Source organism: Mobula hypostoma, unplaced genomic scaffold (genome assembly GCF_963921235.1).
Source record: "Mobula hypostoma unplaced genomic scaffold, sMobHyp1.1 scaffold_95, whole genome shotgun sequence".
NCBI classification, from domain to species: Eukaryota; Metazoa; Chordata; class Chondrichthyes; order Myliobatiformes; family Myliobatidae; genus Mobula; species Mobula hypostoma.
This window is the reverse complement of record NW_026948255.1, coordinates 50,103-78,004: the sequence shown is the minus strand read 5'-3', so window position 1 is coordinate 78,004 and position 27,902 is coordinate 50,103. Positions and strand designations below refer to the sequence as shown.

At 46.1% G+C, this 27,902-nt stretch overlaps 1 long non-coding RNA gene and 1 other non-coding gene across 3 annotated transcripts in view; one reads left to right on the top strand and one right to left on the bottom strand.

The window, feature by feature from the left end:
* LOC134342220 (uncharacterized) overlaps positions 1-27,902 on the bottom strand; it is a 58,184-nt gene that overhangs the window by 8,373 nt on the left and 21,909 nt on the right. For both annotated transcript variants that reach the window (XR_010016983.1, XR_010016982.1), the window contains exons 4-5: positions 17,161-17,857; positions 13,995-14,162 (exon numbers count right to left, since the gene is read on the bottom strand). This is a non-coding gene — a long non-coding RNA (uncharacterized LOC134342220). The remainder of the gene's footprint in view (positions 1-13,994; positions 14,163-17,160; positions 17,858-27,902) is intronic.
* Positions 19,799-19,993, top strand: LOC134342224 (U2 spliceosomal RNA). The gene has a single exon (XR_010016985.1). It is a non-coding gene; the product is annotated as a U2 spliceosomal RNA (small nuclear RNA).

Genomic DNA, 27,902 nt, shown 5'->3' with positions numbered 1-27,902 from the left:
AGGGTGAATTTGATCATATAAAGATCCCTTGCCCCTAAGGGTTCTTTGAATTTAAGTGACCTAATTAATTCTGCTTCATTACAACACCCAATCCAGAATAGCTGATCCCCAAGTGGTCTCAACCACGAGCTGCACTAAAAAAGCATCTTGTTGGCATTCCAGGAATTCCTTCTCTTGAGACCAACACCATGCTAATTTTCCTAGTCACCTGCATGACAATCCCCCATGACTATTGTAATATTGCCCTTTTCGCACACATTTTCTATCTCCCATTGTAATTTGTGGACCAGATACTTACTACTGTTTGGGGGTCTCTATACAATTCCCATCAGGGATTTTTTTTTTACATTTGCTGTTCCTTAATTCGACTCACAGATTCTACACCTTCCAATCCTATGCCAGGTCTTTCTAATGATTTTATTTAATATTTTACAAACACAGCCACACAACCCCAATACCAGCTTGTTCTTGGCTTGTTCTTTCAAGAAACATATAAGTATCTGGGAAACAAGTGGACCTGCAGATGCTAGAAATCTAGAGAACGACACACTAAGTGCTGGAGGATCTCAGCATGTCAGGCAGCATCTATAGATGGGAATCAACATTTCAGGCCAAGACCCTTCATCGGGGCTCTTGATCCCAATGTATCTAGAATAACAACAAGGAAAGAAAATAGAAAGTAGTGTGAAATAGGGAAAACCTTTGACAATATTTAGTTCAAGGCTTAAAAAAACCTGCCAAACAGAGCTCAATAGTTAACAAACACAACAAAGGCAATAAACACTTTCATCAATACCAACATTGGCATTTTTAAAATGAAAGTATCTTGGTCCCATTTCAATCAGTAAAATTTATAAAGATAAATAAGAACTTTGGAAAACTTTAGAAAAGACTATTTATACTCAAACCCACTTAGATTAACACTACCTTGGACAGAAGGAGGAAGTGAAATAACACACATTAAAACAAAATCACACAACAGTCAGATAAAACTTCTAAGTACGAGGGGTGATTGATAAATTCACGGCCTAAGGTAGGAGGAGATGAGTTATACAGCCCTCGTTACATGCACATGCAGTTCAACTCTGAGTGATTATGCAGAAAGTCTGAAGTTAAGAACTCATCAGGGGTAATTGATAGGTTTGTGGCCTAAGGTAGAAGGAAATGAGTTATTAACTTCAAACTTTCCGCATAATCACTCAAAGAGCTGACCTGCATGTGCATATAACGAGAGCTTTATAACTCATCTCCTTCTAACTTAGGCCATGAACTTATCAATCGCCCATCTGTGGACACTTTCTGGAGGTCCAAGATCCGTATGCTCCACGACTGCTGGACTAAGTGTGTAAATGTAGGAGAGGACTATGTTGAAAAATAAATGTGCTAGGTTTTCTAAAACTGACTCCTACCCGAGGCCACGAACATATCAATCACCCCTCGTATATATTTTCATCAAAAATGAACAGGATTCAGCACTCCCTGTGTGTATATGCAATCGTGGTAAGAAATACAGACCAGAAAACATAAATGAGAGGTCAAATCAGAAAAATGAATCATCACTATGGAAGAAAACATTAACCAGTGGAATGAGTATGACCTTCCATGGGAGACATCCCAACGATCTGAGCAGACGGGATGGTGACAAGGAAGCATCGAGCACCTGACTGAGAGTTGGAGAACTCTTCCCAGAAACAGAGGGGGTCCTTCCAGAAATACAGGACAAGGTGGTTCAAAAAAAGGGAAAAAAAAAAATCAAAAACACATGAAAAATAAACAAACAAGGCAGCAAGTGCAGAAAATGCCAAGAGAAACCAGACACAATCCAACACATTTCGGGATCCTGCAGCAGTTTAACTCAATCTGATTACTTACAAAGGTACAATCAAGTGGCAAATATCATTCATCAAAATCTTGCTTTAAAATACAAACTCATGAATGCCCTCCATCAATTTGTAAAGGTACCATAAATTCAAGCCAGACCCAGAAAATCTGACGAATGATATGATAATCAATACATTATTACATATAGGACAATCCATAATAACCATCCGGATATAATATTACAGGATAAACAAGCAGGAACAACTCCCTCAATAGATAAAACCATTCCCAACACACCCTCACCACGGGTATTAACCGAATTATTTTCCCTGTCAATCAGCTTCCAGATGTTGCTACTCTGTCATTCGTTGCCACACCCCGCTGCTGATTCCCTTCTCCTCATCATACGTTCTTACCCCGACCATCGTCCAGAGCCCCAAACTCTGCCCCGTGCAGACCCGCCTCTGGTTTCTGACCCTGCTCCACTGAACATCCAACTGGTGGTTTCCCATTCTGATTTCAGTCTTTAGAGGACAGTGGTGTTTCCTTACAACCCTTCAGAAGCAGGGAAAATGACCCATAACGTGAAAATGAGCCCTGAATAAGGAGGTTAACTACCAATGTTATTCTTCCTCAGCCCAGAAATTAGAGGGGCGAAGAACATCTCAGACAGAACTGCAGTCAGCTCCACTTCTTCAGCCTGCAGAAAATTCAAGGGAAACCTCTTCACCCACAGAGTGGTGACTGTTTGGAACCCATCATCGCAGGAAGAGCGAGAGATGAACAACAGGGGAGGATTTAAAAGGACTGTTGTGGAACAGAATCACTGGCAGGGTCCAGCAGGCCTGAGCTGATTCTCTACTGTACACTAGGTGTGTTATAAATTCACTAAGTACCAGAGACAGAGTTTAAAATAGAAATGACTTATTTGTCTCAGATCCAGAATTTTAAACTCCAGTCCCATTAAAAGTGAATATGCAGCAGAAGAAACTCCTCCCATGCCCAGTGTCCAGGGTGCAGAACTGTGTGTGGTGAGCAGCAGCAATAATTGCAGAGTCCAGCACTGACAGTCACTCTCAAAATTATATTCAGCAATGGTGATGGACAAATATCCAGCAAGCAGCTTATTGAAACGTTCTCCCCAGTGTGAACCCGGCAGTGTGTCACAAGTGTAACATGCTGTAGGTTTCACTGCTAATGTAACGGCCACTCAGCAATGTTTCACTGCTGAGGTAATGGTTTCTCTGAAGCAGCGATGTTTAGGTTACGACTAGAGATAACAGGGTTTTGGAGTGCGGGGCTATCCAATGACAGAAATGTTCTTTCTTGTGAGTCTGGAAGAGAGATTTCATGGTCTTTTGCTGGGGAGAGATGAGAAGACGTGAATGGAGAGAGTGGGCCCATCTTCTGTTTTTTTGTTTTCTTTACTAACCCTACAGTCAAAGTTAGAATTTTAAATCTCATTCATTTAATCACATATTGTGTACTGTTTGTTATTTCGGGGTACTGATTTGTAACAGAGGACACATCACACAGCAAGTGATCGGCCTCTACCCAGTGTGAACTGATGATCGAGTGAATCTCTTCCCACACACTGAGCAGGCGAATGGCCTCTCCCCTGTGTGAACTGACTGGTGTGTCAGTAGGCGAGATGACCGAGTGAATCCCTTCCCACAGTCTGAGCAAGTGAACGGCTTCTCCCTGGTGTGAACCCCTTCCCACACTCTGAGCAGGTGAATGGCCTCTCCTCAGTGTGAACTCGCTGATGTACCTTCAGTTGAGATGATTCAGTGAATCCCTTAACACAGTCTGGGCAGGTGAATGGCCTCTCCCCAGTGTGAACTGACCAGCGTCTCAGTAGGCGAGAAGATTCAGTGAATCTCTTCCCACAGTCCGAGCAGGTGAATGGCCACTCTCCGGTGTGAACTGACTGGTGTCTCAGTAACTGAGATGACAAAGAGAATCTCTTCCCACAGTCTGAGCAGGTGAATGGCCTCTCCCCAGTATGAGCTCGCTGATGTACCTTCAGTTGAGATGATTCCGTGAATCCCTTCCCGCAGTCAGAGCAGGTGAACGTCCTCTCCCCTGTGTGAACTGACCGGTCGGTGTCTCAGTAGGTGGGATGACTGAGTGAATCCCTTCCCACAGTCTGAGCAGGTGAATGTCCTCTCCCCAGTGTGAACTGACTGGTGTTCCTTCAGTTTAGATAAGCAAGTGAATCCCTTCCCACAGTTCGAGCAGGTGAACGGCCGCTCCCCAGTTTGGACTCGCTGGTGTGCCATTAGGTCAGACGACTGAGTGAATCCTTCCCCAAAAATTCAGCATATAACCAGCGTCTGCCCAGTGTGAACTGACTGGTGTGTCCACAGGTGGGAAGACCGACTGAATCCCTTCTCACACACAAAACAGGTGAATGTCCTTGTCCCAGTGTGAACTTGCTGATGTACCTTCAGTTGAGATGACCGACTGATCCATTCCTACTGTCTGAGCAGATGAATGGGCTCCCCCCTGTGTAAAATGACAGGCGTGCCAGCAGGTCAGATGATCGAGTGAATCCCTCCCCACAGTCTGAGCAGGAAGGATGATCAAGTGAATCCCTTGCTCCACTTATTAAATATCTGGACAGAGACAGCAAAACTGGTGTGTTGTGTTCGAGATTCCCAGAAACAAATCCCTTATCATTTTTAACCTGCAAAAAAGATTTACAAAACCAATCAATGGGTATAGGACAACATTTCAGATGAGATCACTTGATTTGTCAAGGTGTGAACTGACATCACACTGTTACTGAGAGGTTCAACCCAAGTTAGGGAGAGAAATCATCTTCTAAATGGGCACAGTGCTGGTCATCTGGAATGACCATCAAATTCTGATGCTCTTCCTGAATGAATGGGGCATTTCTGCCATCTCCAATCTGTGACCTGGCTCAGTCTGACTCTCTCCATTGGTATCATTCCCTGTTTTCACTGAGCTGCATGGGTTCCTGGCCCCACAGTAACTGAAACACTCTCACACAAATAGCCGGCAATGCATTCCACACACCCACCACTCTCTGTGTAAAAAACTTACCCCTGACATCCCCTCGGTATCTGTTTCCAAGCACCTTAAAACCATGCCCCCTCGTGTTAGCCATTTCAGTCCTGGGAAAAAAAACTCTGACTATCCACATGATCAATGCCCCTCATCATCTTATACACCTAAAAAAGGCTCCAAACATAAACAATGAAATTATACATGGCTTTGAGGATTTGTTCGAAGTATACAAAATTATGAGGGTATAGATAGGGTAAATGCAAGCAGCTTTTTCCACGGAGGTTGGGTGGGATGACAACCAGAGGTCATGGGTAAGTGGGGAAGGTGAAAATTTAACGGGAACATGTGGAAAAGCTGTTTACTGAAATGGTCATGAGAGTGTGGAATGAGATGCCAGCACAAGTAGTGAATATGAGCTCAGCTTCACCATTTCAAAGAAGTTCAGATGGGGGTCTGGATGGTAGGAGTATGGAGGGTGATGGTCCCGGTGCAGATTGGTGCATTAGACAGCTTAAATGGTTTTTTTTTTTGGCATTGACTAGATGGGCCAAATAGCCTGTTTCCTTACTGAACTTCTCCATGGTTCTATGACAGAGAAGTTGGCCAAACTTGTTCGGAAGGGAAAAGGTAGGAGTGACAACGGAGCAGCAATGGCTGGAGTTTCTGGGAGCAATTCAGGAGCTGAATGATTGATACATCCCAAAGAAGTGGAAGCATTGGAAAGGCAGGAGGACACAACCGTGTCTGAAATGAGGAAACCAAAGCCAACATAAAAGCCAAAGAGAGGGCAAACAAAAGAACAAAAACTATTGGGAAACTTTCAGAAACCTACTGAAGACAACTAAAAAAAAGTCAGATGAGCTCAGGGGTGGAATTATGATATTGTAGTCATTAATGAGTCTTGGTAGCACCCAACAGTCTGAGGCATTTAGAGGAACAAAATATCCGGAGTCTCAATATCTCTTGAAAACCAAGGTTCCCTGCACCAGTTACCTTTCAACTTTTATTTTTGTAGGCTCATACAAACTCTACACCCTCAAACTTTCACTTCTGAAGGCCTCCCACTTACCAAGTACTCCTTTGCCAGAAAACAGCCTGTCCCAAACCACACTTGTCAGATCCTTTCTGATACCATCAAAATTGACCTTTGTCCAATTTAGAATCTCAACCCATGGTCCAGACCTCTCTTTTTCCATATTTACTTTGAATCTTATGGCATTATGATCACTGATTTTTGTCTCCAGCCCTGGATCATTTCCTAACAGCTTATTGTACACTTCTACGTCGGGAATTCTATGTACTGATTAAGGGCACACTTGACAAACTCTACCCCATCTAGTCCTTTTACAGAACATGAGTCCCAGTCAATATATGGAAAGTTAAAATCAGTTACTGAATCAACTTTTGGTTCATGGCATGGTCTGCGATCTCTCTACAAATTTGTTCCTCTAAATCCGTCAGACTGTTGGGTGCAACCAAGTCCCAATAATGGCTACAATATCAAAATTCCCTGTCCTGAGCTCATCTGGCTTTTCTACGAAGCTTCTTGCATTGTGATATACTCAGCTCAGCACATTCATCGCACCATGCTCAATCATTTGATTGCTGACTCCATCTGAGGTCTGAACAACATCTGACTGGTGTCAAGAAAACAACCTCTCCCTCATTGTCACAAAAACAAAGGAGCTGATTGTGGCCACAGGAGGAATGGAGACAGGCTAACCCCTATTGACGTCAATCGATCTGGGGTTGAGAGGGTGAACAGCTTTAAGCTACTAGGCATAAATATCACCAAGGATCTCACATGCTCTGTACATACTGGCTGTGTTGTGAAGAAAGCACAACAGTACCTCTTTCACCTCAGATGGTTGAAGAAGTTTGAGATGGGGCCCCAAATCCTCAGAACTTTCTACAGAGACACAACTGAGAGCATCCTGACTGGCTGCATCACTGCCTGGTATGGGAACTGTACTTCCCTTAATCACAAGACCCTGCAGAGAGTGGTGCGGACAGCCCAGCACATCTGTAGATGTGAACTTCCCACTATTCAGCACATTTACAGAGAGAGTTGTGTAAAAAGGGCCCAAAGGATATTGGGGACCCAATTCACCACAAACACAAACTGTTCCTGCTGCTCCCATCCAGGAAACGGTACCACAGCAAAAGGACCAACAGGCTCCGGGGACATCATCTTCCACCAGGCCATCAGACTGATTAATTCATGCTGATACAATTGCATTTCTGTGTTATATTGACTGCCCTATGTACAAACTATTCATTATAAATGACTATAAATTACACATTGCACATTTAGACAGAGACGTGACGTAAAGATTTCTACTCCTCATGTATATGAAGGATGTATGTAATAATGTCAATTCAATTCAAATCACCTTCTCCAGTATCTGTTCAGTCATTTGGGCTCCCATTCCCCCTACAACTTATTTCAACCACGTCACCTCTCCCCCCAAAATAGCACGAGCAAGTCTTACCCCTGCACTAGGATATTAGTCCCCTCTTGTTCTGTTCCCCTAACTAATGAATCCCCTGTTACCCCTTTGACTTTCCTCTGCCAGGTAATCCCCCCCAACATTTTCTAAAGTGGTCCACCTGTTGTTGTGCAGGATAGCATCAAGAGTACTCTGCGATGGCTATTTAACCTCATTCCCCTTCCTGACTCTCACCCAGTTTCCTGTGTCCTGCACCTTGGGTGTAACTCACCTCTCGTCATGTCATATCTATCACACCCTCCAACTCCTGGATGATCAGGAATTCATCCATTTCAAGTTCAACTCCTTAAAGTGCAGGGTTACAAGCTGCAGTTGGATGCACATCTTGTAGGTGGGGGCGACAGGGACACTGGAGGTCTCCCCACCTTCCCACCAATGTCCCCTCTAATTTGTAATTACCAGTGTGCACATAAATCTTGTACTGTGCATTTTTTAACCCAGTGACGACATGTACACAGTGAATTTTATATAGAGAGGTATTCATTTGAACAGCTGGCAAATCACTGTCGATAAGAACTTTGATCTCTGTATTCGATCAAGTTCAGCTGCACTCTCACACAACCTATGCAGCAGGCCTGTAATGAGTAATGAAGGATTTTCTCACCAGACCTTTTGCACATTGTCCATATGTGGTTTGCTTGCTAAATTATGCTTTAACAAGTCAGATTTCCAAATATCACTCCACTTCTTCCCACTTATAAATTCTCCAGCAACTTTTGCATCGCCACAATACACACAGGTAACACCAGTTTCTATATTAGACGTAAATATTTCCCCTGAACCCTCCAGAGGAATTGAGGATATATAAAAAATTAATTTTGAACCTATGTTTTAACCACTGGCTAAAAGAATAATTGGGACTGAATAGGATTTTTTGAATTGAAGTAATCTCTGTCTTCAGCGGTTAGCTAAGGCAGGCTCATTAGCATTTCTCTGCGGCTTGTAGACAGATACACTGAGAGCTGATAACATTATACATTGTACCCTTGTTAGACGATAACATTATATATTGTAAACATGAGGAATTCTATAGATGCTGGAAATTCAAGCAACACACATCAAAGTTGCTGGTGAACGCAGCAGGCCAGGCAGCATCTCAAGGAAGAGGTACAGTCGACGTTTCAGGCCGAGACCCTTCGTCAGGACTAACTGAAGGAAGAGTTAGTAAGAGATTTGAAAGTGGGAGGGGGAGGGGGAGATACAAAATGACAGGAGAAGACAGGAGGGGGAGGGATGGAGCCAAGAGCTGGACAGGTGTTTGGCAAAAGGGATGTGAGACGATCATGGAACAGGAGGCACAGGGAGAAAGACAAGGTGGGGGGGGGAAACCCAGAGGATGGACAAGGGGTATAGTCAGAGGGACAGAGGGAGAAAAAGGAGAGTGAGAGAAAGAATGTGTGTATATAAATAAATAACGGATGGGGTACGAGGGGGAGGTGGGGCATTAGCGTAAGTTTGAGAAGTCAATATTCATGCCATCAGGTTGGAGGCTACCCAGACGGAATATAAGGTCTTGTTCCTCTAACCTGAGTGCGGCTTCATCTTTACAGTAGAGGAGACCGTGGATAGACATATCAGAATGGGAATGGAATGTGGAATTAAAATGTGTGGCTGAAAGTGTGATCGTTTTGCTGAACACCTACGCTCTGTCCGCCAGAGAAAGCAGGATCTCCCAGTGGCCAGGATTTCACCCTGGACACTGGGTACTACTCCCTTGCCAGGTGAACATTTTTCATGTCTACAAGTTGATTTTATTGAATTGCCCAGAGTACATTGCTATAGATACTGCTTAGTTATTATCGAGGTGTTTAGTGGATGGATTGAAGCTATTCCAACTACCAGTAATGCTGCTATGACTGTTGTGAAGGTATATTACAGGAAATAATTCCCAGGTATGGCCTGCCAGAGATGCTGCGTTCTGACAATGGACCACACTTTGTGGTGAAAATAAACAAAGAGGTATGTAATGAACTAGTTATCAAGCACCAGTTCCAGTGTGTACACCACCCACAGGCTGCTGGCATAGTGGAGAGAACCAAAGGCAAGGAAATTGGCCGAATTAACAGCAAAGACTGGACTCACTTGGTTGAAGATCCTACCGTTAGCCCTATTCCACATGAGGGTTACCCCACAGGGGGAAAACAGGGTTGTCACCAGCTGAAATCATTTATGGACGGCCCATGAGGACACCCTGGGGAGCAAGACTTTGTGTACCATTGCTCTCAGAAAGTCTACCAACAAAATTGGATATGCATACGCCAGGAGAAGAGATGGGGAAATATATATGCCAACTAACCAAAATTCTCCAAGCATTACATTCACAGGTACAACAGGCTTACAAGGAAGAGAACTACCCCACAGAGAGGAGTGACTATCCCACCATAGAACCTGGGAATTTTGTCCTGATCAAGAACTGGGATTGAGGGAAACTCAGACCTCGGTGGAGAGGACCATATCAGGTGTTACTGACCACTCCCACGGCTGTGAAACTGAAGGGGCAATCTCGGTGGATACATCAAACAGACAACAAACATGTTACTGAAGGAACTGAGTAGAAGGACTCTCTCGGACTAAAGGAAAATGTATTGGTTGATAGTGGTGTTTATGTTTATGACTTTGAGAGGGCTCACTCCAGCATCCGGGGGATCCCATGTTAACACCTTTCTGTCTCTCTGTCACACCTATGCCAAACAGGTAGAACTGGGGGCCTACAACAGGAATTCTGCAGATGCTGGAAATTCAAGCAACACACACAAAAGTTGCTGGTGAACGCAGCAGGCCAGGCAGCATCTCTAGGAAGAGGTGCAGTCGACGTTTCAGGCCGAGACCCTTTGTCAGGACTAACTGAAGGAAGAGTGAGTAAGGGATTAAACTGCGGGCCGGCTGGGTTTGTACCGAAATTCCCCAGCATGGTAAAACTATGATTCCAATGTCAGTAATCCCGCTGAACCAGAGTGAGGAACTCTCAGCCTGGGCTTTCTCAAATAACACCCAGGGAAGTGAGGTGAGGAACTGTGTCCAGTCAGAGATGACTGTGGCTGTCAGTGTTTTGAGGGACGGTATCTCAGGCCCCCACCAAACAGAACTTCCTATACTGGGAAACATGCATCCTGGCCATACTTGCAGGTGCCCAGCAGCGGAGAGGAATAACTGAGACTGAGCGATTTTGGATGATCACTTTTCTCTCCTATGGAGTAGCCAGGAATTCACGAGAGATAATCAATTTGGCTACAGCACTTGAGAAGCTGGTCACAATACTGCAGGGGCCCTGACAGAAACACAGGCCCAAGTAACAGAAATATCCACTGAAATGATTGCAATCCGGCAAACAGCCCTACAGAATCGTATGGCTTTAGATTTTATTCCAGCTGATAAAGGGTGAACCTGTGCTATTATTGACACAGAATGCTGCACCTATATCCCTGATGAGTCTACTAACATTACATCCCTCTCCGATCACACTGCCAAGGAGATTGACAGCATCAAGAAAGTAGGGCAGGATTTACATGGGTTCAACGAAGGGTCAAAATGGTGGTCTTCGAAGGCCTGTTCGGTAATATGTGGGGCATGATATTGCATTATGGCCTAATAGTTGTACATATCATTGTTATAGTTACTGATGTATGCTGTTTTTACCCACTGATGAGTCAATCATGTAATGATCAAACGGAGGGAATGATAAAGTATGTAAAAGGGTTAACAATAGCAGCCTGTTTTCATGAAAGAAACTGCTGATGATGAACATGACAGACCAATTGAATAACTACTTTGGTTCTGTCTTCACTAAGGAGGACATAAATAATCTTCCGGAAATAGTAGGGGACCGAGGGTCCAGGGAGATGGAGGATCTGAGGGAAATACAGGTTAGTAGGGAAGAGGTGTTAGGTAAATTGAAGGGATTAAAGGCAGATAAATCCCCAGGGCCAGATGGTCTGCATCCCAGAGTGCTAAAGGAAGTAGCCCAAGAAATACTGGAAGAAATAGTGATAATTTTTCAAAACTCTTTAGTTTCTGGACTAGTTCCTGAGGATTGAAGGGTGTCTAATGTAACTCTGCTTTTTAAAAAAGGAGCGAGAGAGAAACCAGGGAATTATAGACCGGTTAGCCTGAAATCAGTGGTGGGAAAACTGCTGGAGTCAGTAATCAAAGATGTGATAACAGCACATTTGGAAAGTGGTGAAATCATCGGACAAAGTCAGCATGGATTTGTGAAAGGAAAATCATGTCTGATGAATCTCATAATTTTTTTGAGGATGTAACTAGTAGAGTGGATAGGAGAGAACCAGTGGATGTGGTATATTTGGATTTTCAAAAGGCTTTTGACAAGGTCCCACACAGAAGATTAGTGTGCAAACTTAAAGCACACGGTATTGGGGGTACGGTATTGATGTGGATAGAGAATTAGTTGACAGACAGGAAGCAAAGAGTGGGAATAAACGGGACTTTTTCAGAATGGCAGGCAGTGACTAGTGGGGTACCGCAAGGCTCAATGCTGGGACCCCAGTTCTTTACAATATATATTAATGACTTGGCTGAGGGAATTAAATGCAGCATCTCCAAGTTTGCAGATGACACGAAGCTGGGCGGCAGTGTTAGCTGTGAGGAGGATGCTAAGAGGATGCAGGGTGACTTCGATAGGTTAGGTGAGTGGGCAAATTCATGGCAGATGCAATTTAATGTGGATAAATGTGAGGTTATCCAGTTTGGTGGCAAGAACAGGAAAACAGATTATTATCTGAATGGTGGCTGATTAGGAAAAGGGGAGGTCCAACGAGACCTGGGTGTCATTATACACCAGTCATTGAAAGTGGGCATGCAGGTACAGCAGGCGGTGAAAAAGGCGAATGGTATGCTGGCATTTATAGCAAGAAGATTCGATTACAGGAGCAGGGAGGTACTACTGCAGTTGTACAAGGCCTTGGTGAGACCACACCTGGAGTATTTTGTGCAGTTTTGGTCCCCTAATCTGAGGAAAGACATCCTTGCCATTGAAGGAGTACAAAGAAGGTTCACCAGATTGATTCCTGGGATGGCAGGACTTTCATATGAAGAAAGACTGGATGAACTGGGCTTGTACTGGTTGGAATTTAGAAGATTGAGGGGGGATCTGATTGAAACGTATAAGATCCTAAAGGGATTGGACAGGCTAGATGCAGGAAGATTGTTCCCGATGTTGGGGAAGTCCAGAACGAGGGGGTCACAGTTTGAGGATAGAGGGGAAGCCTTTTAGGACCGAGATTAGGAAAAACTTCTTCACACAGAGAGTGGTGAACCTGTGGAATTCTCTGCCACAGGAAACAGTTGAGGCCAGTTCATTGGCTATATTTAAGAGGGAGTTAGATATGGCCCTTGTGGCTACAGGGGTCAGGGGGTATGGAGGGAAGGCTGGGGCAGGGTTCTGAGTTGGATGATCAGCCATGATCATACTGAATGGCAGTGCAGGCATGAAGGGCCGAATGGCCTACACCTGCACCTATTTTCTATGTTTCTGTGTTTCTAGATGTGCTGAGACATGCTAGAAACATAGAAACATAGAAAATAGGTGCAGGAGTAGGCCATTCGGCCCTTCATGCCTGCACTGCCATTCAGTATGATCATGGCTGATCATCCAACTCAGAACCCCGCCCCAGCCTTCCCTCCATACCCCCTGACCCCCGTAGCCACAAGGGCCATATCTAACTCCCTCTTAAATATAGCCAATGAACTGGCCTCAACAGTTTGCTGTGGCAGAAAATTCCACAGATTCACCACTCTCTGTGTGAAGAAGTTTTTCCTAATCTCGGTTCTAAAAGGCTTCCCCTCTATCCTCAAACTGTGACCCCTCGTTCTGGACTTCCCCAACATCGGGAACAATCTTCCTGCATCTAGCCTGTCCAATCCCTTTAGGATCTTATACGTTTCAATCAGATCCCCCCTCAATCTTCTAAATTCCAATGAGTACAAGCCCAGTTCATCCAGTCTTTCTTCATATGAAAGTCCTGCCATCCCAGGAATCAATCTGGTGAACCTTCTTTGTACTCCCTCTATGGCAAGGATGTCTTTCCTCAGATTAGGGGACCAAAACTGCACAAAGCTGAGCCATATTTCTTCTTGAGGGTCACTAGCTGGGGTTTCAGGATGCTTATCTCCTTGTGCACTCATGCGTAGAGATAGGACAACTTCAGTCTGTTTTGTGTGTGAAAGCTATTATGACTATTTTGTAATTTGTCTTTCGGGGCTGTCATGTAGTAAATAACTTTGGCTCCAGCCTGTCTTGTGTGGGGGGTATCTGGACGGATATATCTGTGGTGTAAGGGGAATTGTTAGTCAGTTAGTGGATTGGGTCGGAACAGTCATAGACTGTTCCTGTTTGAGCGACTAACTGAGTAAGCCCTGGGTGCTTGGAATAAAGAGTTTGTACTTATACGGTCTCTGAGTGACTTTATCCAGATTCCACTTCCACAGAATGGGAGTGGTTTTAAAGGGCTGGGCTGCTGGAAGCACAATATCAGACCTGGAATGATTGCAACTGGGTCTGACAGAGGCATAACTTCTTCTGGGCACATTCAGTCTCACTCCAACTATTTCCTACCTTCCTTTGTACAGGTATGTAATGTCTAAAGGACCAGTGTTTGAGTAAATGAGACTCACCAAACTTTCTCCTGACTGAATCACTGGATTCTCCGAGTCAGATGGGTTCTCTCCAGTTGATGCTCTCAATCCTCGGGCTGGTTCACTTGTTGCTGTTCCCTCGTCTTCAGTCGTGGTTTGCTTCCAGTTGGGGTTTTTCTTCCAATAAATCTCTCACCGCAGGTCTAACTTTAACATGAAAGATAATGAAGCACATTAACAATAAAATTGAGAACCAAACATTTCTGCTTAATGTTACTAAGAACAAAACTCACTGAAATTTAAACATTGAACGCAAATATAATGATTTCAGTGAACAATCTTTTATTGTCCCTCACACGTCACAAAACGATATGGGATAAGAAGGAGCCATCATTCAGTCATGGTAAGACATAAGACACAGGAACAGAATTAGGTGATTCGATCCATCTGGTCTGCCCCACCACTCAAGCATGACTGATTTTTATTCCAACACCATATTCCTGCCTTCCTCTTGTAACCCTGAAGCTACTTAGCAATCATGATTATATTTATCGCTGGCATAAAATTACCAAAATGGCAGCCTCAACCAACCTCTGCGGCAACAAATTCCACCCAAAATAATTTTCTCAGGTTCAAAGGTAAGCATCTTCATTCTGAGACTGTGCTGTCAGATCACAGACTTTCCATCTAATGGAAACATCCTCTCCACGTCCTCTGTATCCAGGCTTTTCAGCATTCGGTAGGTTTACTTAACCATACATCCCCCCACCACCCCCACCGTCCCCCTGAACTCCACTGAGCACAGCTCCAGACCCATCAAATACTCCTACTGTTACACGCCACAGTAAGGTCTTGTGAGTGGGATGATGGAATGGTCTTGTGACAGTGGGATGACGGAATGGTCTTGTGACAGTGGGAGGACGGAATGGTCTTGTGACAGTGGGATGATGGAATGGTCTTGTGACAGTGGGAGGACGGAATGGTCTTGTGACAGTGGGAGGACGGAATGGTCTTGTGACAGTGGGAGGACGGAATGGTCTTGTGACAGTGGGATGATGGAATGGTCTTGTGAGTGGGATGATGGAATGGTCTTGTGAGTGGGAGGACGGAATGGTCTTGTGAGTGGGAGGACGGAATGGTCTTGTGACAGTGGGAGGACGGAATGGTCTTGTGACAGTGGGATGATGGAATGGTCTTGTGAGTGGGAGGACGGAATGGTCTTGTGAGTGGGAGGACGGAATGGTCTTGTGACAGTGGGAGGACGGAATGGTCTTGTGACAGTGGGATGATGGAATGGTCTTGTGAGTGGGATGACGGAATGGTCTTGTGAGTGGGAGGACGGAATGGTCTTGTGAGTGGGAGGACGGAATGGTCTTGTGACAGTGGGAGGACGGAATGGTCTTGTGACAGTGGGATGATGGAATGGTCTTGTGAGTGGGATGATGGAATGGTCTTGTGAGTGGGAGGACGGAATGGTCTTGTGAGTGGGAGGACGGAATGGTCTTGTGACAGTGGGAGGACGGAATGGTCTTGTGACAGTGGGATGATGGAATGGTCTTGTGAGTGGGAGGACGGAATGGTCTTGTGAGTGGGAGGACGGAATGGTCTTGTGACAGTGGGAGGACGGAATGGTCTTGTGACAGTGGGATGATGGAATGGTCTTGTGAGTGGGATGATGGAATGGTCTTGTGAGTGGGAGGACGGAATGGTCTTGTGAGTGGGAGGACGGAATGGTCTTGTGACAGTGGGATGACGGAATGGTCTTGTGAGTGGGATGATGGAATGGTCTTGTGACAGTGGGAGGATGGAATGGTCTTGTGAGTGGGAGGACGGAATGGTCTTGTGAGTGGGATGACGGAATGGTCTTGTGAGTGGGATGACGGAATGGTCTTGTGAGTGGGATGACGGAATGGTCTTGTGAGTGGGATGACGGAATGGTCTTGTGAGTGGGATGACGGAATGGTCTTGTGAGTGGGATGACGGAATGGTCTTGTGACAGTGGGAGGATGGAATGGTCTTGTGACAGTGGGAGGATGGAATGGTCTTGTGAGTGGGAGGATGGAATGGTCTTGTGAGTGGGATGACGGAATGGTCTTGTGAGTGGGATGATGGAATGGTCTTGTGAGTGGGAGGACGGAATGGTCTTGTGAGTGGGATGACGGAATGGTCTTGTGAGTGGGATGACGGAATGGTCTTGTGACAGTGGAGTGATGTAATGTCACGTGATGGCATGGTATAAAAGAAAAGCCGTCACTGTGACACAGTTCTTGTTGTTATTTAATGGTTCAACCACACTGTTGCCGGTCGGCTGTTGTGCTGGACGTCACCGGTTTTGTTTGTTACATGTTTATTTTCCCTCACAGTCTGGTATCGGAGAGTGAAGACATTACCAGTGTTATCCGAACCCAAAGGATTGGGTAAAGTTAATGTTGTTCAGCGATTTGGGAGTGATCGAACTTTTTGTATCTTCTTTCGGGAAATTGTGGCATGCACGTTCGAGTTAAACCCCTGCAAGGTCGGGAAGGTTTGTGCAGTGACCACCCTCCAGCCAAAAGGTCAGTTACTTTAGGAGACTTTATTTCTTTGTGATTTCATCTGACAAGGCATCTCTCCGCTGTGATTGACAGATTTGTCATTTCTTCGAAGGAATTGTTGTTTCGGGGTAGTCTGTCCTTAATGGTAATATAAATCACTTGGACTTTTGAATTTACCGCTTTAAGACTGTGCTTGAATGAGGACTGTTTCTAAGTTTGACTGTTTGTTAGATATTGCCACCTAACTGTTAACTTCCAGTTATGTTCATCGTTTGTTTACTTTTCTATGTTTTTGAGCAGAGATTCATAAATTTTGTTGTTTGTTTATAAAGCCTGACTCATTTTCATATCTATTGCTGCTGGTTCATAATACATAAAGCATTATGTCCCACATTCTTTACAATTTTTGTGGCATACCTTGTAGTTTTAAACTTTCCCAGTCCTCTTGCCTACCATCAATTAATTAATCCTCATTATAACGCATGTTATTTCAAAGTTATATCACCCTAACTTCCTTGGGAATTCTCCACAGATGGTGCACCCTTCTCGTGGGGCATTTCTTTCTCCAGACTTTGGTTGCCAGTTAAGAAATACCTCCTTAAATGAGTGCTATTGCTAATCTACCAAATTAGTTTTTAAGAATTATTTTTTGAAGTGCATGACTTACTCACCATATGCTCCTTCACCCAAAGTCTGCAGCAGATCCCAATCTTGCATAAATGGAACTGCCATCATCCTGCACAATCACGCATGATGCTGAAAAGGGGAACGCATCATCACAAGCTGAAGTCATCTTCAGTTACACTTGAAGGCTCGCAAGAAGGACAGCCAGAGACCTTTCCTCCCAGTGCAGAAATGGCTGATACGAGAGGGCATCACTTTAAGGTGACCGGAGAAAAGTACAGGGGGACATCAGGTGTAAGATTGTTTTTAAGCACAGAGAGTGGTGCGTGGAACACACTGACTGCCAGGGTGGTGGTAAAGGCAGATACATTGGGGACATGAAAGGGATTTTTAGATAGGCACATAGATTTTAGAAAAGTAGAGGGTGATTTAGGAGGGAGTGGTTAGCCCGAACGACCTGCACTGTGCTGTAGCAGTCTATAATGCTGTCTTCAGTTATTGACTTTTCAGAATCCACACTTCATTACCAATGCCAGATTTTACGGCACATCCACCATTGCCGCAAAGGAAGTGACAGTGAATGCATCCGGAACAACTGCACTTCTTCTGGTTAAGGATCTCTGCACTCCTGATGGGGATGGCGTTGGCGTTCCAGGATTTCGACCCAGCCACCACAACGACGGAATGGCAATAACTTTTCAATGAAAATAAGTGCCGGGGATACTTGTCACTTCATTCAGCATTCTGCAGAGAAACAGAGCAAATGTGTCAGGTTAATGGCTCTTCCTTAGAATTGATGAAAGATCTCTGATTAAGAATCACATCACATCTGAATCATTAACTGCTTCATTCTCTACAGAATGCTGCATTACCACCGAATCCTTTTCGGTATTTTATGCCTCTTTTCCCCAGATTTCCATCTTTTTTTTCTCCCTGGAGATGCAGTAAGTGATACAAGCCATAGGTTGGGGTATGCTGTTAAATGCTGTATGGAGCCGCACAAATTTAGGCAAATACGGAATATTCATAATTACTTCCAGTATTTGGCTAGTGACATTTGGCAGAAAAGCCTCGGGAGGTCAGGGAAGTAGAGGTCACTGCAGTGTACCCACATTCTCCCCCGATTATCACCGATTTCTTAACGGAACCAGCTCTGGTCAAAAAGCTGAAGTCCAGCCGGACGCTTTCTCTGTGGAAATAATCCATTGACTGCTGTGCCGTTATTTGCCACATGCCAGCTCACATTTAAATATTGTGCGAGTTGCAACCCTACCCCCTCCCTTTCGTCCGACTCTACCCCGTCCCTCTCCACCCACCCATCATCCCTCATCACACGGCCTCACTCCCCCTATTTACAACCCTCCCCTTCTTCGCAGTCCCCAGCCATCGCTTCCATCCGATGTTCCTAGCCACACTCCTCCCGTTTCCAGAGGTCCCCCCTCCCCAATCACCTGCCCCGTCAGGCCCGCCGAACGACCCGGCCCAAACTTTGCTTCTCTCGCTGCAACACTTCCGTAAACGTCATCACGCTTGCAATGACATCAGACGCTAGAGAGGGCGGGCGGAACAGTTCGACAGGACTATCAGCCGAGAGGAGTTTGCATACAAACCGGGGCCGCCTCTCTCATTTGGTTGGTGCAATATCAGCTATTTTACATAATCAGCTGTATTCCGAGAGGGATTTCGCGACAAGGGGGTAAAATACGATGTATGTCAAAGATTGAGAGAAATTACACCAAACCTACTTCAAACGTTGGAGAGAAGTAGGATAAATCGGTGTCCTGTAGACAGTCGGTCCAACTTAATAGAGGGAAGACCAGCAGGATCCGAAAGGGTCCGGACAATTGTGGGTATCGCTTCTCGGCCTTTTGGCTAAGATCAGAGTGGGAGGGGTCGGAGGGCGGGGAGTATACCCCTCAACAATGAAATGATGTGGTATAAATACGGATATGTACTGTGTATAATGCAAACGTATGTAAAGGATGAAAAGTTATTGAATGGTTTATTGTATATATTTATTTTTGAATAAAGTATATTTTGAAATAAAAAAAAAAAAAATCTGTTCTTACCAAGACCTCGCCTGGCTGGCGGTGAGAGGGGCCCTCCCAGTCAGAGCCCTCCTGTACGCCCGGAACGTCGTCTCCGCACCTCACTGCCCACGGGAGGACTGCAGTGAGGAGGAGTCTGTGACCCACCTCTTTGCACACTGCCAGTTCGCAAAGAGGGTGTGGAGGAGGATGGATGGGCTAGTGTCACGGTTTATCCCCAGCAGCTGCGTAACAGAGGACTCTCTGATCTACGGGCTGTTCCCGGGGACACACACGGAGACCAACGTCCGGTGCTGCTGGCAGATCATCAACTCGGTGAAAGATGCTATTTGGTCGGCCCGTAACTTGATGATCTACCAGCACATGGAGATGTCCGTGGGAGAATGCTGCCGACTGGCACATTCTCGACTGCAGGAGTACGTGCTGAGGGATGCACTGAAACTTGGTGCAGCCACCGCAAGGGCCCGGTGGGGAAGGACCACAGTATAGGTTTCTCCACCCGTGGGAGTGGGAGGGGTCGGAGGGCGGGGAGTATACCCCTCAACAATGAAATGATGTGGTATAAATACGGATATGTACTGTGTATAATGCAAACGTATGTAAAGGATGAAAAGTTATTGAATGGTTTATTGTATATATTTATTTTTGAATAAAGTATATTTTGAAATAAAAAAAAAAATCTGTTCTTATCAGTTTAATATCTGATACGTCCCCTATCTGGGGACCATATATTAAATTGATTTTTGGAACAGGGAGATGGAATAGGGGCTTGCTCCGTCCACTCCGCGCATCGACCCGGTATTGCAGTGCCTCCGGGAACGGTGCACCTCCCCTCGGGGAGACTAACAACAAATAAACAGTAGAATTGTGTTATCCGCATGCGGTCTATCGGGCGTATTTCCTGTTTCTGCCTCGTACTTTTTGCAGGCTACACACATAGGCTTGCGTGGGTAAAGCAGTTTATTTACAGAATATTTAGGAGCCTCTTGACCACCACATGGAAGAAACAAGCGAGGAAACGGATTCTTCAGGTCTCAAAGGCAACAGAAACAACACGCACACAATTTACAGCAGTCGGATCGGCAGTAAATCACACGCAGACAATTAATAACGAACGTGGGAATAAAGTACACACACATCCAAGGGAAAAGTCAATACGATGCTCGAGCCCCTTCACTGTACAGGCACGGCTCAATGCTATCAGGGACAATCACTAACACCCTATTCAATGCACACCTTACCAACAATTTTCTCCAGCGATGTTCCACGGTTCTCAGCCTAAAATGAAGCAGAGTGGTCCCTCAGAAATGGCAAAGAGAGCGTTCAGCACACGGAGCGCCCTTTTAATGCAGGAAAGCTGAAGTGCCCGGCCCAGGTAATTCACAGGAACGCTAACGGCTCGGTGCCGGCAGACTGAGGCTACGTCTACACTACGCCGGATAATTTTGAAAACGCCGGTTTCGAGTAAAAACAACAGGCGTCCACACTAAGCGTTTTTCAAAATATCTCCGTCCACATGAGACGGATATTTGGGTGAATCTCCTCCTACTGGGCATGCGCAGGACACACAGAAAACAAGCGAAGAGGAAACGGTGAACTTTGTGCGCGTTTGTCCAGTTACAGACTAGAGAAACTTGAAAGGAATTGCTCTTGGCTCTCGCGCAGGACTTAAAACTTGTATAAAAAAAACAAATACTGGAGCGTATGAAGACAACCAACGGGGAGTTCACGGACAGTATGACCCAGCTGACGACGAACATTGAAAAACTGACTAACGCTGTTGCATTAATAAAGCACCTTGTTAAATGTATAAAACGTCTGCATCAGCGTTATTTCCATACAATGTTACACATTTATTGTCAGAGAAGTACTTGCATAAATAGGTAAACTACCTTCATACAAGCAAGGACAGAAAACAGGGCGAAGTGAGAATACTTATTTATTCAGTAAGCTATGGGTCAAAGTATTTGGTGAGTACATTTCTAACCCGTATGGCTTCAGTCTCGTCCGTCTGTTCTGAAATTGTTAGGTGGTGGCGTTCAAGAAAACAACGAACATCTGTTCCGGCTCGTCATGACAGCGTTTTTAAATAGTCAAAAACGCTCACTTTACAATTTAGCTCCCACGCCGTTCACACCGGCTGCGCGTTATAACAGCTTGCGCAGTACCAAGCAGAAGCAGAAAAAAACATTGTTGTTGTGGTGTTGTCACGACAACGTTTTTAAATCTCTCCGTTTACCCCGTACACACTACGCCGGATATTAAGCGTTTATCAGATTTATTCACTCTGGAGAGTGTTTTCGAAAATCTCCGTTTTCGGGGGCTGAAAACGCCGGCTCAGTGTGGACGGGGGAAAAAACGAAGAGAAAAAGCTTCGTTTTCAAAATTATCCGGCGTAGTGTGGACGTACCGTAAAGCTGATTACAAAGGCCAATTACCCGAGGCCATATCCAAGGCTAATTAAAGAGGCCAGTGGTTCGGTGTGCAGTGATGGGCGAGGAGGGGTCAATCCTTGATTGGCAGGGGGCGTGTCTTCTGACCAGGAGTGGGCAATGTTGTCACGTGACAGTCACGACCCCTCCAGTACAGTCCACCCTCGGTAGCCACGCCACTCGCCAAGCGTTAACAGTGAAAAGGAAAGGAATACATCTTAATGGAAGTCTTACACTAACTATTTCTAAGGTTAACGCTTTTTGTGACTAAAGATAGGCAGACGTGCTCTTAATAATTGGGCAGACACAACATAACACACACAGCGATGATAACGAATGGGTGCAATCGACCAGTTGCCCACCACCCCACCGCTACAAAGCTCCTTCCACAGGGTGTAGAGGTCAGGGTTGGGGATCCATGTCCATGTACAGCTGCCTGCGCGTAAAACGGGCAGGGGTTGCGTCTCCAGCCCTTGCCTCTGCCCTACGGATCAGGGTGGGTGCCCCCCGCTGCATCTATTCAAGCCCTTCCAGGACGGTGATGGCATCCCGCACGGTCCTCCCGTTAGCTGGTGCCATGAGAGGCAGGATCGGGGTGCGCGGTGGTGACCGGGTATCCTGTTAGGGCACCGGTCACCCGGGTGTTTGCTAAAAAATTACGGTCGCAGGCTCCCTGGTAGATGCCGCTGACCAGCGCCCACTCTCTAACAGTCCGGGGGCCCTCACTGACCGTACCCCATTGCGGGCGCCGGTGTAGATCCCACTCCAGGAGGGTGGGGTACCGGACCCTCACGGCGGTCACCAACCGATCCCACAGGGTAGAGCCTTCCCTAATCTCCGGCTCCGGCGCCCGTGGGGCGTTGTTGATGCTTTGTTGGTCAGAGAGGCTCCCCGGGGCGCTCGCGTCTTGAAGAGAGAGGTTCATGTTGGGGGCCGCTCATCCCACAGCCGGAGCAGCCCCGCGGCCAGGTGCTCGCCACGTGGGTCCAACTGCTCGGACCAGACCACCGGTTTACCGTGGTCCGCCAGCGCTCAAATCCCTCTCTCGTCGGTCCACCCGGGAATCCTATGCTCGGTGCCTGTACTGGCTTTTCTGTCCCTGTTCCAGAACACTTTCCCCACTAGCGCCAATTATTGTAAGTCAGGAAACAGATTCTGCAGGTCTCAAAGTCAAGGGCTCTGGGCTCACAGTCTGGGTAGTGAAGGATTTTATTTACAGGAGGCAAACAGGGGAAAATGGCAACAGAAGCAACACGCGCACCATTTACAGTAGTCGGATCAGCAATAAATCACATTAAATCGCGTGGGGACAAAGTACACACAGACATATACAACCCCCCTTCACTCTATGCAGGCACACCTCTTCTGCTTATGGACAATATCCACACTCCCAACCCTATTGAAAGCACAACTCACAGACAGCAGGGTGGTCCCTCGGAGGTAGCAAAAAAGAGAGAGGGTCACGCACCCGTGGGCTCCTTTATAGGACTGGAAGGTCCAGCCCAGGTGATTCACAGGGAAGCCAATGGCTCGGTGCCAGCAGGGTTAAGCTGATTACAAAGACCAATTGCCCGAGGCCAAGTACAAGGCTAATTAAAGGGGCCAATGGTGAGGTGAGCATTGATGGGCGGGGTGGGGTCAGATCTTGATTGGCAGGTGACGTGTCTTCCGACCAGGTAAATGGGCAGAGCCGTCACGTGACAGTCCTGACCCCAGGACAGACGCCAACTGCGTTTCATTGGCTTTGTATCTGGAGTCGGCACAATGACAATAAAGTTGCGTCTCGTCTGATCTAATCACTCAATTCAGACCCAAACAGGAAATGTGCAGGTTTCATTCAAATCAGTCTGTGTTTATAAACACTCATTTCTATTTACATTCCTCCGGCCTCACTGGACTGGAACACTGAAACACCAAGTGAGAAACAGCTCATTCAGCCCCTCTAACTATCAACAAGATGGTGACTGCTCTCCCCTCTCAGCCACATGTTTCTGCCCGATCCTCATTTCCTCGATCCCTCCGGTCTCCACACATCTGCCGGCCTCTGTTTTATGTGAGGATGATCACTGAGTCTTCACCGCCCTCTGTGGTGGGGATTTACAGACATTCACCACCCTCAGAGTGGAGACATTTCCCCTCATCTCAGTCCCGGACAGTCCACCCCCTTTCTCAGAGACTAGGATCCCTGGTTCAACCGATAACGGCAGACATCCCACCCTGCAAAACTCATTTCAGGGAGGTAGCATCCCCGCCCCCTGCAACCCAATATCTACTCCGTCCCCCCCCCCTGCCCCCTGTCGATCTCCAAGGGTGTATGTAATACTTTGTTTAATCATCTTGTCTAATCTGTAAACCAAGTTGGGTATATGCAGAAAATGTGACATTAAAATATGTACTTATATTATATTATTATGTTTATTCTATTACAACTTTAAGCAAGTCTACAAGGAGTTCGGCCTCATCACGTAGGACATCAATAGTGTAGCTCCTCAGGAGCCAGCCTGTGTGTGTTGCTTGAAATTCCAGCATCTGCAGATTTCCTCGTGTTTGTGTAGTTTAAATAACGTTGGCTATGCTAATGAACAAATGACACCTGTTAAACTCACCTCAACATGTCTTTCACATTTTGGCCCACCATGGGCAATAGAAAAGTCACTGTTGCAAACAGTGCAGTGAGCAACATTGTCATTATTTTTGAGGTCGACTGTGAAGCCCACCCACGGAGAAAACTGATAGGTCGACTTAGCAGGGGTCCCCAACCTTTTCTGTACCACGGACTGGTTTAATATTGACAATATTCTTGTGGACCGGCCGACTGGGGAGGGGATGTGGTGTTAATCACCACCAGAATATAGGTGATAAGTCAACCATAAGTCACTTATAAGTGGCTAATACACTCAATTTCGTTACTAAAAGGGGTTATCTAACGAATTTAATATTAAATACACAGAGCATATTTTCCTCGCATTAATAGAGTGATAAATCAATTATAAGTCAATAGCATCATAACATTTTAAGTAACGTTTGGATATTAAACAGCGCTTATTTTCCTCGTGTGAACATATAAAATCATTGCAACACACCAATATCGCTGAATCAGTGGGAGCCCTGGGCTTGTTTCCCTGCAACAAGACGGTCCCATGGAGGGGTGATGGGAGAGCGTGATACTCGAAGGGGGTTCCTTATGTCCAGTGTATTCCACAATTTAGTTTTCATTACAGAAAACCCTGCTTCACAGAGATATATTTTGGAAATGGAAGCAATGTTTTCAGTGCTTTCGTGACTATCTCAGGATATTCAGCCCTGACTTTGATCCAGAATGCCAGCAAAGATGTTACATCAAACATACTTTTCAGCCCGCCATCATTTGCAAGCTCGAGGAGTTGATCTTCCCCCGCTGACATGGATGACGCGCGGGTAATGACCTCGCGTGCGTTCGAGTTCAACAGTGGGCGTGACAGGAAATGAGGAAAGGTGCAGCGGACTCATACCGCCTAATCATATTGTTTCCACCACTCTTAGCATGAAGAGAGACCAATCAGGATGCTCGCTCCCCCTCTCAATAAAATCAATTTCCGGGATATTGTATATAATTTCTGGGCGTCAAGGAGCCACGATCAATATGCGGGAGACTCCCGGAACTTCCAGGAGAGGTGGGATGTCTGTAATGATGCTGTGCATTTCAATGTGTTCACCTCTCAGTCCTCCATTCTCTAATCAGCGGTCCCCAACCACCGGGCCGCGGACCAGTACTGGGCCGCAAAGCATGCGCTACCGGGCTGCGAGGAAACAACATGATTTGGAAATATGAGTCAGCTGCATTCCCTGTCACGCCCACTGTTGAACTTGAATGCACGTGAGGATATTACCCTCACGTCAACCATGTCAGCGCGGGAAGGAGATCAACTCTTCGAGCTTGCAAATGACGGCGAGCTGAAAAGTATGTTTGACATAACACCTCTGCCAGCATTCTGGATCAAAGTCAAGGCTGAATATCCTAATAGCCAAGAAAGCACTGAAAACATTGATTCCATTTGCAACATATCTCTGCAATGAATGCAATGAAAACTAAATTGCAGAATAGACTGGACATAAGGAACCTCCTTTGAGTATCACTGTCTCCCATCACCCCTCGATGGCACCGTCTTGTTGCAGGGAAACAAGCCCAGGGCTCCCACTGATTCAGTAATATTGGTGTGTTGCAATGATTTTATATATTCATAAGAGGAACAACATGAGAGAGGTCTGGAGGGGGATGAGGACCATCACTGGGTTCCGGCAAACCAGCAACAGAGGAGCGGAAGGCAGTGTGGACAGGGCCAACGAACTTAACCTGTTCTTTAACAGATTTGACATTGTGACCCCTGCCCATCCCCAACATGAGCCATCTGTTGTCGGCCCCCAACCAACACATATTCCACTCTCCCCTCCTACCCCTCCTCACAGTCCCCCACCCTGTTCTCATGACTATACCCCTTCCCCACACAAAACCACTACGGTGGGCTTCACAGCTGAACAGGTGAGAAGACAGCTGAAACGTCTCAACCCAAGCAAGGCTGCAGGACCTGATGGTGTCAGTACCAGGGTGCTCAAAGCCTGTGCCCCTCAGCTATGTGGAGTACTTCGTCATGTATTCAACATGAGCCTGAGGCTCTGGAGGGTTCCTGTACTGTGGAGGACGTCTTGCCTCGTCCCTGTGCCGAAGACGCCGCACCCCAGCGGTCTCAATGACTACAGACCGGTGGTATTGACCTCCCACATCATGAAGACCCTGGAGAGACTTGTTCTGGAGCTGCTCCAGCCTATGGTCAGGCCACACTTAGATCCCCTCCAGTTCGCCTACCAGCCCCGACTAGGAGTTGAGGATGCCATCGTCTTCCTGCTGAACCATGTCTGCGCCCACCTGGACAAGCCAGCGAGCACTGTGAGGGTCATGTTTTTTGACTTCTCCAGTGCGTTCAACACCATCCGCCCTGCTCTGCTGGGGGAGAAGCTGACAGCGATGCAGGTGGATGCTTTCCTGGTGTCATGGATTCTTGATTACCTGACTGGCAGACCACAGTAAGTGTGCTTACAACACCGTGTGTCCAACAGAGTGATCAGCAGCACTGGGGCTCCACGGGGGACTGTCTTGTCTCCTTTTCTCTTCAACACTTACACCTCGGACTTCAACTACTGCACAGAGTCTTGTCATCTTCAGAAGTTTTTGGATGACTCTGCCATAGTTGGATGCATCAGCAAGGGAGATGAGGCTGAGTACAGGGCTATGGCAGGAAACTTTGTCACATGGTGTGAGCAGAATTATCTGCAGCTTGATGTGAAAAAGACTAAGGAGCTGGTGGTAGACCTGAGGAGAACTAAGGTACCAGCGACCCCTGTTTCCATCCAGGGGGTCAGTGTGGACATGGTGGAGGATTACAAATACCTGGGGATACGAACTAACAATAAACTGGACTGGTCAAAGAACACTGAGGCTGTCTACAAGAAGGGTCAGAGCCGTCTCTATTTCCTGAGGAGACTGAGGTCCTTTAACATCTGCCGGACAATACTGAGGATGTTCTATGAGTCTGTGGTGGCCAGTGCTATCATGGTTGCTGTTGTGTGCTGGGGCAGCAGGCTGAGGGTAGCAGACACCAACAGAATCAACAAACTCATTCGTAAGGCCAGTGATGTTGTGGGAATGGAACTGGACTCTCTGACGGTGGTGTCTGAAAAGGGGATGCTGTCTAAGTTGCATGCCATCTTGGTCAATGTCTCCCATCCACTACATAATGTACTGGTTGGGCACAGGAGTACATTCCGCCAGAGACTCATTCCACCGAGATGCAACACAGAGCGTCATAGGAAGTCATTCCTGCCTGTGGCCATCAAACTTTACAACTCCTCCCTTGGAAGGTCAGACACCCTGAGCCGATAGGCTGGTCCTGGACTTATTTCATAATTTACTGGCATAATTTACATATTACTATTTAACTATTTATGGTTCTATTACTATTTATTATTTATGGAGCAACTGTAACGAAAACCAATTTCCCCCGGAATTAATAAAGTATGACTCTGACTAATATGCGGGGTGTGCTTAATATCCAAACGTTACTTAAAATGTTATGATGCTATTGAGTTATAAGTGACTTATATAACCATATAACAATTACAGCACAGAAACAGGTGATCTCTGCCCTTATAGTCCGTGCCGAATGCTACTCTCACCTTGTCCCACCGACCTGCACTCAGCCCATAACCCTCCATTCCTTTCCTGTCCATTTACCTATCCAATTGTTCTTTAAATGATAATTATCAAACCTGCCT